General features: G+C 44.9%; 1 pseudogene across 1 annotated transcript in view; it reads left to right on the forward strand.

The window, feature by feature from the left end:
- The window catches only part of LOC310773366 (SAM and SH3 domain-containing protein 1-like), a 51014-nt pseudogene extending 44101 nt beyond the window's left edge, over positions 1-6913 (forward strand). The window contains exon 15 of the transcript in view: positions 6785-6913. The product of the transcript in view is annotated as an SAM and SH3 domain-containing protein 1-like (transcript). The remainder of the gene's footprint in view (positions 1-6784) is intronic.
- Positions 6914-11280: the final 4367 nt, after the last annotated feature.

An 11280-nucleotide genomic window follows, 5' to 3' on the forward strand; every position in this document is an offset into this window, starting at 1 on the left:
TCTGCGTCGCTGTCTACGTTTGAGGAAAAAGCGCGTCAGCAATATTATCAAAAGAGTGGACGCCGGCTCCATGTGTGTTTGTTGTTTATTTCTGACTGGCCTCAGCTGCAGCACAGACCCCAGGCCACTCTCCTCCGCCCCCCGCCCCCCGCCCGCTCCGCCGCACCCCACCCCACCCCACCCCACCCCACCCCCCAACATACCGGCTATTTGACGACTAGATTCTCACTTGCGAACGCAGAGGTGTGAAGGGAAATTCAGGGAAATGTCCGATATTGACTTACAGGTAATTTTCCGGTACGCATGTGGGAAAAGGGCTTCTGTCTCTCTCTCCCTCTCCCTCATTCTCTGTCCCTCTCTCTCCCTCCCCCTCTATCTCTTTCCCTCTCTCTGTCTGTCCCTCTCTGTCTCTCTGTCCCTCTCTCTCTTTCCCTCTCTGTCTCTCTATTTCTCCTTCTCTCTCCCTCTTCCTCATTCTCTGTCTCTCTCTCCCTCTCTCTCTGTCTCTCTCTCTCCCCCCCTCTCTCTCTGTCTCTCTCCCTCTCTCCCTCTCCCTCTCTACATCTCTCTCCCTATCTCTCCCACTCTCCCTCCCACTCTCTCTCTCCCACTCTCCCTCCCTCTCTCTCTCCCTCGGTTCCTCCGTCTCCCTCTGTCTCTCTTTCCCTCATTCTCTGTCCCTCTCTCTCTGTCTCTCTCTCCCACTCTCCCTCCCACTCTCTCTCTCCCACTCTGTCTCTCTCTCCCTTTCTGTCAGGATGAGGAGACGTTGGAGCACCTTTGGCTGCGATGCTCGAGACTCAGTCAGCTGTTTTCCTCAGTACAGCAGTGGCTTACTGGGTTTGGAGAGGTGCTATGTGAAACTAGCTACATTTTTGGCCCCAAGTATAGTGCTCCACAACGCAGAAAGGTTAGCCTGCTTAACTTTCTGTTGGGTCAGGCTGTCTGGCTCACAAGAAGGAATAAAATAAAAGGAACGGGGACTGTTGATCCCGACCTCCTGGCCAGGAGACTTGTAGCAGCTCGTTTAAAAATTGACTTTGCATATTACAAAATGGTCTCCAATTTGGATGAGTTTATGGACAATTGGGGATTTGGTAATGTGCTGTGCAGTGTGGTCCATGATTCTCTGGTTTTGTCTGTTTGAAGGGGGGTTAATGGTGATACAAAGGTATTGCTGTTTGTTTTTAAGTGTTGATGTATGCATGTATTGTATTCATGATGCTGTTTTGCTGTTTCTTGCTTTGAACATGATGATGTAAGGTCATGTGGAAGAACTGTGGAGAACTGTGCAGGCATGGGGGGTCTATTTTATGTTATGTGACTTGTTGTGTTTTTACACTTTTTACTCTTTGACATGTCTCATTGATCTCAAGTGGAGATGCTTGTGTAAGCTGTGCCAATAAAGGGCTGGTTAAAGGTCTCTCCCTCTCTCCCTCTCTCTCCCTCTCTATGTGTCCCCCTCTCCCTCTCCCTCATTCTCTGTCCCTCTCTCTCTGTCTCTCTCTCTCCCACTCTATCTCTCTCCCTCTCCCTCTCTATGTGTCCCCCTCTCACTCTCTCTCTCCCTCATTCTCTGTCCCTCTCTATCTCCCTCACTCTCTCTCTCTTTCTCTCTCTCTGTCTCTCTCTCCCCCCTCTATCTCTCTCCCTCTCTCTCTGCCTCTCTGTCTCTCTCTCTCCCTCTCCCTCATTCTCTGTCCCTCTCTATCTCCCTCACTCTCTCTCCCTCCCTCTCTCTATCCCCCCCTATATCTCTCTGCCTCTCTCCCTCTCCCTCATTATCTGTCTCTCTCTCTCCCTCTCTATCTGTCCCTCTCTCTCCCTCTCCCTCATTATCTGTCTCTCTGTCTCCCTCTCTCTCTCTCTCTCTCTCTCTCGCTTGCTCTCCCTCATTCTCTGTCCCTCTCTCTCCCTCTCACTCCCTCCCCCTCTATCTCTCTCCCTCTCCCTCTCTCTGTCTCTCCCCCTCTCTGTCTATCTCTCTCCCTCTCCCTCATTCTCTCTCTCTGTCTCTCTCCATCTCTCCCTGTCTAGGAACTTGTTGAACGCGTGGACTGAAAGACTGAGTAATCAGGAGTGGGAAATGTTACAGGACTATCTAAGTGGAACGGACAGTCCTAATGATGGGGATCCGTTTCCTGAACTGGGTCCTCAAATAGACCAAACTGGACTGATGGGACCATTGTTGGCTTATAAAAACGTTGAATCTACAGACATGTACATGTTGAATGGGAAGGCAATGTATAAATACTGTGTGCAAGCTTTAAACAAGAACATGCTGAGCGGGAGAACAGACAGTGTGTGGAGAGAGAGACTGAATGTGCAGGATGACTGTAAACCAGTGTGGAGGCTGTTTCAGAAAGCACCATTAAACAAGAGGTCAGGTGACCTGCAGTGGCCAATATTGAAGGGAGCAGTGGCAGTCAATAGTTTTGTCTCCAAGTTCAATCCAACAGTGTCTAACAACTGTCCTTTTTGTCAAGAACCAGAGTCTGTTTTTCAATGTTTTCTGGAGGGTAAAAGATTTTAAGTACTGTTGGAATTGTAGAATATGTGTTTGTCAAATGTGGGGAGAGTTGGAGTGAAACTGCTTTTATTTTTGGTGCTGGTTATAAAAGGGCAAATGCAATGAAGTGGGAGCTGTTGAACTTTGTAGTGGGACAGGCCAAACTGTCAATTTACAAAAGCCGGAAAAATCAAATAGAAAATGTTTCAGGTGGGGAGTTGCTGCCATTGTTTAAGGCTTTGGTATGAGCTGGAATGACAGTGGATTTTAGGTTTTATTCATTCATGAATGATTTTGCTGTTTTTTTGTCTCGTTGGTGCTTCACTGATGCTCTGTGTTCGTTTGTTGACGGGCAGCTCTGTTTTAACCCTTTGTTTCTGTGAGAATTTCCACGCACACACACACACACACACACACACACACACACACACACACACACACACACACACACACACACACGCACATGCACATAGACACACACGTTATGAAATATGACACATAGGATCAAGGCAAAGAACCTCTTTGACATTTGATTTGACATTGCATTCTTTTTTCCCTAATTCAGTTGTGTGTGTGTGTGTGTGTGTGTGTGTGTGTGTGTGTGTGTGTGTGTGTGTGTGTGTGTGTGTGTGTGTGTGTGTGTGTGTGTGTGTGCGTGTGTATGTGTGTCTGTGTTTGCTTGTTGCTTGGTGCTGTTCCCTATGAAGGCAGGCAGCTCAGCCTGTTTGAAACAAGGACTTTTCATTTTTTATAAAGAAGATTTTTGTGAAGAATTCCTGAAGTGGACTAACCCCCTTGTATTGTGGAGTGGACCAATTCTTTTTATGGGGAACCAGGCAGGTGGGAGGAAAATCCAGTCAGGAGGTGGATCATGACGAGTTCACACTAGGCGCTCAGAGCCCTCGGCGAGCTGTTTTTAGAGCTCAGCGACAAACCCCCCCTGATCAGAGGCAAATCATGTTGGCACGTCGGCGCTCGCTTGTTAAGTGTGAACTGTGCACAGACGCGAGCATGGAGCTCCCCTGAGCACTCACTCACCGACCAGTCACAGAGGTCAGGATATCTAGCCTGCTTGATATCTAGTCGTGTTGGGAGTGTGGTCAGGAGAGAAGAGACAGACACGGCCAGGGTGATGTGTGCTGTCTGCAGCATGCTACAAACAGGCAAGTGGTCTGACTGAGGAGGTTATTCTCCAGGAACTGTCCCACAACCAAAAAACAAGTTTAAAAAGCATTCAAGTAGCTATGAAAATCTTATATGTTTACTAAAATCATTCTATTATCCACTCGAAACCCAAATAATATTTGAGATAGCCGTAAACTTAATAACTCCGACTTAATAAATTGAACCAATTTTGGAGAATGACCCATCGATGTGTGAGCGTGTGTTTAGAAAGAATAAAGCAGGTGTGACACTGCGTTTGCGGACTCGTCGGGGGATTCTCCTGGTGAAATATCTTTTAATGTGTTGCAGCTCAGTCATATAGTGTGAAAACCACAACGACTCAAAGACTCTTGATTACAAGACAGACAGTTATAGTGAGAAAGGAACAGAGACTGCCGAGGATCTTGTAGTCTGTACGTGCTATAGCCTGTCCAGAAGGAGCCCGGAGGAACTTTCCTCTATCATCCAAGCCTGTCTAGTGGAAATTTAACTCACAAACAGTGACTGCATAGCATTGCACTGTTGCGCCGGTTCATGCATATAGGCGACATAGGCGACCGCCTATGGCGCCACCTTGTGAAGGTGGCAAGATGAGGCAAAAAAACAAACAACCCACACAATGGGTCAATCACGCTCATACTGTGGCGCTGCACCAATGACTGGGCTTCATGCACCTGCAGCACCCGCCTACCTGCTCCCGCGGTGGCCCGCCCTCACCCCAACAATGCCACAAAGAAAGAAAGAAAGAAAGCGCCATTTTGAAAACATAAACATCATGTCTAACCCTAAGCGACCAAAATTGTGTGTGCAAAGTGCAAAAGGAGCAAGCACGCGAACAGCAGAGGGGTTCCTTGTTAAAGGTCCCAATTTGTGCAGCTCTAACCTCTTAAAAACGTGTGTCTCTGGTCCATAAAACATGATTCTGGATTAATTTGTCGAAAATATAGCAACCCCGTTTGTTGTGACGGAGTTGTCACTTCCTCATCTTGTTGCATCCCAAGAATGGTCTGTTTCTATAATATATTCAGAACTAACAGTTCCCATTGGCCGCTGAGGGAGAGCCCGCCCCAGGCTCCCAGCGGCCAATCAGATTAGTGTCTGTGGACCAGCACGCTAGGTTGTGTCCACAACTAACGCTATCGCTAACTTAACGTTGCTACGCTAAAGAGGACATCTCAAAATGCCTAGACTTACCGAATGCACCTCCGCAGTTGCTGGATCACGTACAGTTGGCGTCGCTCCAGCTAGAAGTGTTAATTTTGTGGCTATAGACAAAATGGTGCAGGTAGCTTGTGTGAGAGAGACCCGCGCAGTATGCGTGAGGAAGCTTGTGACATCCCAATCCCCCTCTGGGCAAACGAAGCGTTTGGGGGTGTGGCTTGGAGGAGACTGCAGGGGGAAGCTGGATAGGGACAAATCCAACTGTGGCAGTTCTGAGCTTGTGACCACGCATTACAGGGAGGGCTGACAGCAGTATATATGCATTTACAAGTAAAAACAGCTTTTGCACGGAATGGGACCTTTAAGGTTTATTGAACCCAGGTCTGCTGCTAGTGACAACGCCAATCGGGAGGGATCCACCAAGTCCACCAGCGGAGACGGAGGCCGCTGCCAGCAGCAGCAGCAGCAACAGCAGCAGCAGCAGCAGCAGCAGCACATCTACTACCATCCGTGCTGCTAACACCATCCCTTCTTGTCTTGCCTCTGAACCTGGGCGGTCGCAAATCCTCCCCTCTCCTGCTCCTGCACCTTTTCCCTCTGCCTGCAACACCACGCTAGCCGGAGCAAACTTGCATTTGTCTATTCGAAATGACAAACATGGATTTATTGGATTTATTAAGCTGGTATCTCAACGCAAATCAACTCAACTTTGAGGAATACGTGGTCGGGGGAGCCCCCACCCTCTGCCCAGACGGATCTTTCGCAGCGGGGTACGGGAAGACAGCAGCGATTGACCCAAGGCTGTGACGTCATGAAAATTGAGATGGGCGGTCAGTGAATTTGAACTGTGAAAAATGGATTATACCTGGATTATATCATGGAAATTTCCACTGATCTGCATAAGGAATGAACTAAATGTTGGGATTCAGAGACTTAAGACCTGTTCTGTTTGGTCTGTGTGACCTGATAGGAATTCAGGCAACCAAAACATTTTCATCCTAATCTGGACTCGGAGCTGCCAAGGACGCAGCAGAAATTCCTCCCCTGATATTTGAATGCAACTGCGCTCATCCACCCTCCACCCTCCACCCTCCACCCTCCCCCTGACACCTGTTGGACTAAGACTCTGGTCGACGCCATCCGGGAAGACGACTCCCCCTATCAGGCTCACTAGCACACACAAGGACAATTGGACATTCCTGACCACATATTTACAGACTCTCAAACACACACGCAAACACACACACACACACACACACCCCCCCCCCCCCCCATGCCGCCTTGTTCCAGCCTGGCTCTTGCAACCTTTCCTCCACGCTTCATCCCCTCCCCCCCCTCCTTCCCTCGCTCACATCTGATTGGGGCCATAGATATATGGAGGCTGCTATGAGCGATAATGCATAGCCCCCAGTGTTGATGTGGACGAGCTTCTCCCCCCCCTCCCACTGCTAAACCCCCGTTCCCCGCAAACCCACTCCCTCCCCCCCCTAGTTTTTCTTGTTTCTCTGTGTATGTTAAGTCCTTACATATAACAACAAATGTTTATGTATTGTATAATAGTCAAGTGTGCCATTATTCCTATTCAAATCTAGTAATAATGTTAAAAATAGTCTTAATTTGAGTATAGAAGGTGATATCCATTTGTGTGTTGTTTTTTTGTCCCTCTGTTGTTTGTAGAGGACCGCAATGGAAATAAGCCAATGGCTTTATTGTGTTTTTATCCTCGGTGATTGTCTGTGCTTTCCCTGTATTGTTGACTTTCACCCAATAAATCAATCAATCAATCAATCAATCAATCGCTGCGGCCCTCGCCCGACCCGGTGCTGCACCTTCAAGTCCGCCGGTGCCCGAGACAGCTAGCACTGTGCTAGCTGCTACTGCTAGTAGCACTAGCCCATCTACCACTACCGCTGTTGCTAGTACTACTAGCGACGCTGCACCCGGGAGTAGCAGGGAAGACGCCCCTTCTTCTTCACACCCACCGCCACCGGAGCCTGCCAGGTGCGCTGCCTGGCCCGCCGTGACAGTGAGCAGGGAAGCCCCTCCACCGGAGACCGTGTCAGCTGGCTCAAGCAGTGAAAACGTTACTGAGTCTCAGGATATAATAACTGGACAACAAGATGATGATATTTTGAATCATCCCAGCAGCAGCGCAACTGACGTTACTGACTCCGAGCATGAGGTTATTATAACGGTACAAGGTGAGGAAGATTTTTATTGGAATGATCCCAGCAAATGGCCAGAAATAATAACGAAAGGACTAAAAGAAATCTTGATCGAGAGGGGACCTCAAAGGGAACTCAAAGGACTTGATACCTGTAATATACAGGCTTATTTTGATTAAATCAAAATTATTTTTCTATTTTCTAATACTTATATTTTCTATATAAATGCTGCATGTTCCACCTTGTATTCTTCGTGTCTATAGGTCTGTTTGTGTGCTTTCCTGACCAATGTGCGACCTGAACTTTGTTGTATCTCTTACACAACATGATCTATAATTGTAAATGGTTTGATACGGTCGTTTCCTTGTTTGTGTATACCCGCCTACGTTCGGCGGTTTATGTACATTTTTATATAATTTGGAGATAAATGTTCATGTGTTCCTCTATATTAACGTCTTTTCTGTCAGATGTATATATACCCCCCCTGTCTCAATGCATGTATCACTCATGGTGTTGACTCATAGTCACTTCTTTTGTAGGGTCTTTTTTTTATATAAATATTCTAAAACTGCATGTCGAAGTTAAATAGGCTAAAGATTTTTTCCACTCAACGTTTAATTAACTTGCATTATAGCCAATTTCAATACTTGTATACAAACAAGGCATCATGGGAATATGTGTTTTTCTCCAGTACACTGTCACAAGTCGAAAGCCACACCCACCATTGGGAAATCTGGGTGGCAGAACAGCTGCATGTGATCAGCGTAGCGCAGAGCGGGGCTTCAGTGTGGCGTCCTGTGTGAACGCAAATAGGCGCCTAGCGTGCATGAAGCGATGCCTATATGCGTAGGCGTAGCTTAAAGCGTCGCTCTAGGCGTATGAGGTATTAAACGCATAAAAGTACATTTTGTGTGCTGGCTTTTTCTGCTGTGACTTGATATTGCGTGTGCCCTGCACCGGAGCTGTATATTCTTGGAGTGTGCTCGCTGTTCACTTTTTCCAGGATGTTTTCTCAACCCTGCTGAACACAGGAGGGGCAGCAGATTATGGTGCAGCGGTCGCAGCACTGAATGCCTACTTTGTACCACAAGTAAACACTGCGATCGCCCACCAAGTTTCTACCAGATAACACAGAAACCAGGAGAGACTGTGCAGCAGTTTGTAACAAGATTACGCCAAGCTGCTAAAGACTGTGCTTTTGCTGCAGACCCATCCTCCACCTATGGCCATCCCTGCTGCTGCTTCTCCCTCTGTTCCATCCCCTACATCCCACCCCTCCTCTGTGTCACACTCTCCCCATGGTAATGTTAGTCCCATCCCCTACATCCCACCCCTCCCCTGTGTCACACTCTCCCCATGTTAATGTTAGTCCCATCCCCTACATCCCACCCCTCCACTGTGTCACACTCTCCCCATGTTAATGTTAGTCCCATCCCCTACATCCCACCCCTCCACTGTGTCACACTCTCCCCATGTTAATGTTAGTCCCATCCCCTACATCCCACCTCTCCCCTGTGTCACACTCTCCCCATGTTAATGTTAGTCCCATCCCCTACATCCCACCCCTCCTCTGTGTCACACTCTCCCCATCTTATTTTTTTATACTTTTTATTGTCATCTTGTATTTATATACATCTTGCTCATATTATTTTGTAATGATGGCAATATTTTCTTTTTTGTAAATATAATAAAGACATGACATAAGAAATGCTTATAAACATACATACGTAACATACATTCCATACATGACATGGGTGTATGCTTCACCCTGTGATGCTCCACGTAACCTACAGATACAAATGCAAAGTGCCTGTAGACATAAAAAAGAAAAAGAAAATACAAGAAAAAAGAAGACAAAAAATAAAATAAAAATACAAATACAAATGCAAGTAAAATAAAATAAAATACAAAAAAATAAGTAGTGCTCCCCTATGTGACTGTCGGCATTAGTATCTGAAACATCAATTCACACAATTCAGGTCATTATTGGTATTTTGTCTAGTTGCACTGAGAGAGATTACTTAACCGCCTGATAGTAATTTGACCAGTTAGACCATCTATCTTCAAATAGTATCAGATTCCCCCGAATCTTATAAGTTAAATACTCCATCTGGTAAATTTGTTGAACCATTTCTCTCCATTTGTTTGCCAAAGGGCTTATTTTTTGAAGCCAATTTCTTGTTATTTGCTTCAGAGCTGTTATACGCAGTATCCTCACTAGGTATTTGTCATTTTTATTTTTTATTTCTTCCACCGTTCTGCCCAACAACACAAAGTTTACATTCAGATGGATGGCAGTCCTTAAGATGGTGTTAATTTCCCTCTGTATATTGTTCCAAAACGGTTGTAATACTGGGCAAAACCAAAAGATGTGGCCAAAGTTGGCATAAGGTTCACCACACTCCCTCCAGCAGTTTGGCAAAATGTTACCGTTATATTTAGCTTGTTGTACTGGTGTTATAAAGTACCGTGATTGTATTTTCCATGCATACTCTCTCCAATAAGGAGAGGCTGTCGTCGTGTGTACATTCCGGTTCATTTCCTTCCAAATGTCCTCCGATATGTTTGTATTAAGTTCTTCTTCCCATTTTAGTTTTGCCTTTGTGTCTTGTTGCTTATGGCTATTTTCTAAAATAGCATAAACTGCTGAGATTTGGTGTGGTATTCTGACCTTGCCATAATTATTTACCAAAAATTTAACCAGTGGATGAAATGTATTTCTAGTCTTCCCTCTTATTTTACTTTTCTGAATGTAGCTTCTTATTTGTAGATATCGGAAGAGGTGGGAGTGTGGTAAATCATAAAGTTGCTTTAAGGATTCAAATGCCATGATTCCATTCTCATTTAAACATTGTCCAACTATAGTCAGTCCCTTCTGTGCCCATATATTAAAAGTTATACCATGAGTATTGGGAGTGAAATCGGGGTCCTCCTGTATCTCTCTCAGTGCAATAAGATCATCCCTTATTTCAAAATTTCTCTTAATTCGACTCCAAGTCTCCAAAGTATTTCTAATCAATGAACTGTCTGTTACTTTTGTCTTTCGTGGGTTCTCTGTACAAAAAAGTATATTTTTTATTGAAACATGACACATATTCTTCTCAATTGACCTCCACCTTGCTTCAGAATTGTCGTTTAACCAAGTGCGTATTGGCTGCATTTGAGCTGCATAGTAGTAGTGTTTTAGATTGGGAAGAGCAAGTCCTCCCTTCTCTTTAGCCATTTTAAGTGTCTTCATTTTAACTCTCGGTTTTTTATCATCCCACACAAATTTACTTAACATTCTATCCCATGTTTTAAAGGCATTTGCACTTATACACACAGGTAATGTCTGAAATAAAAACAAAAACCTAGGGAGTACATTCATTCTGATTGCATCTATTCTTCCACCCAACGATAAAATAGCAGTTCTCCACCGGTTTAGGTCTTGTCTAATTTGTACTTCAAGACAGTTGTAATTCGATTCGTAAATTAACTTAATATTCTTTGGTATAACAATACCCAAATATTTCACTTTATCCTTGTCCCATTGCCATAGATATTTTTCTTTCAATTCTCTACTGACGGGAGCTCCTACAACCATTGCTTCACATTTCTGCATGTTTAACTTATAGCCAGAAGCTAGACCATAATCATTAATAATTTGCATAAGTGCTGGTAGTGATTTCTCTAAGTTTGTGAGATACAGGACCACATCGTCTGCGTATAACGCCAATTTGTGCTGGTCCTCTGCTATTTTCACACCTTCAATTTCATCAATCATCCTGATGTATTCTGCCAGAGGTTCGATGCAAATGGCGAAAATTAAAGGAGACAATGGGTCCCCTTGTTTTGTCCCCCGTTTTAGCTCAAAGCTGTCTGAGAGGGTTCCATTTGTTCTGACCTGTGCTCTTGATGTTTTATACATTGCTTGGAGCCATTTGATAAAAGTGTCATGGAAGCCAAACTTAATACATGTTTCTAAAATAAATGTCCATGACACCCTATCAAAGGCTTTCTCAGCGTCCAAGGTAAGAATCAGTGTTTGAATATTCTTTTTCTGTGAGTAATCTATTATATTCAAAGTCCGTCTAACATTATCACAAAGATATCTATCTGGGATAAAGCCTGTTTGGTCTGGGTTTATAATATGCGGAATAATCTTTGACAGTCTATTTGCTATAATGCTACTTAATAGTTTTTGGTCTACATTCAAAAGAGTTATTGGTCTATATGATCCACAGTCCGTAGGGTCCTTATTATCTTTGTGTATAACTGTAATTATGGAGTTACACCATGTAT

Source organism: Poromitra crassiceps (genome assembly GCF_964638095.1).
Source record: "Poromitra crassiceps genome assembly, chromosome: 3".
Lineage (NCBI taxonomy): Eukaryota > Metazoa > Chordata > Actinopteri > Beryciformes > Melamphaidae > Poromitra > Poromitra crassiceps.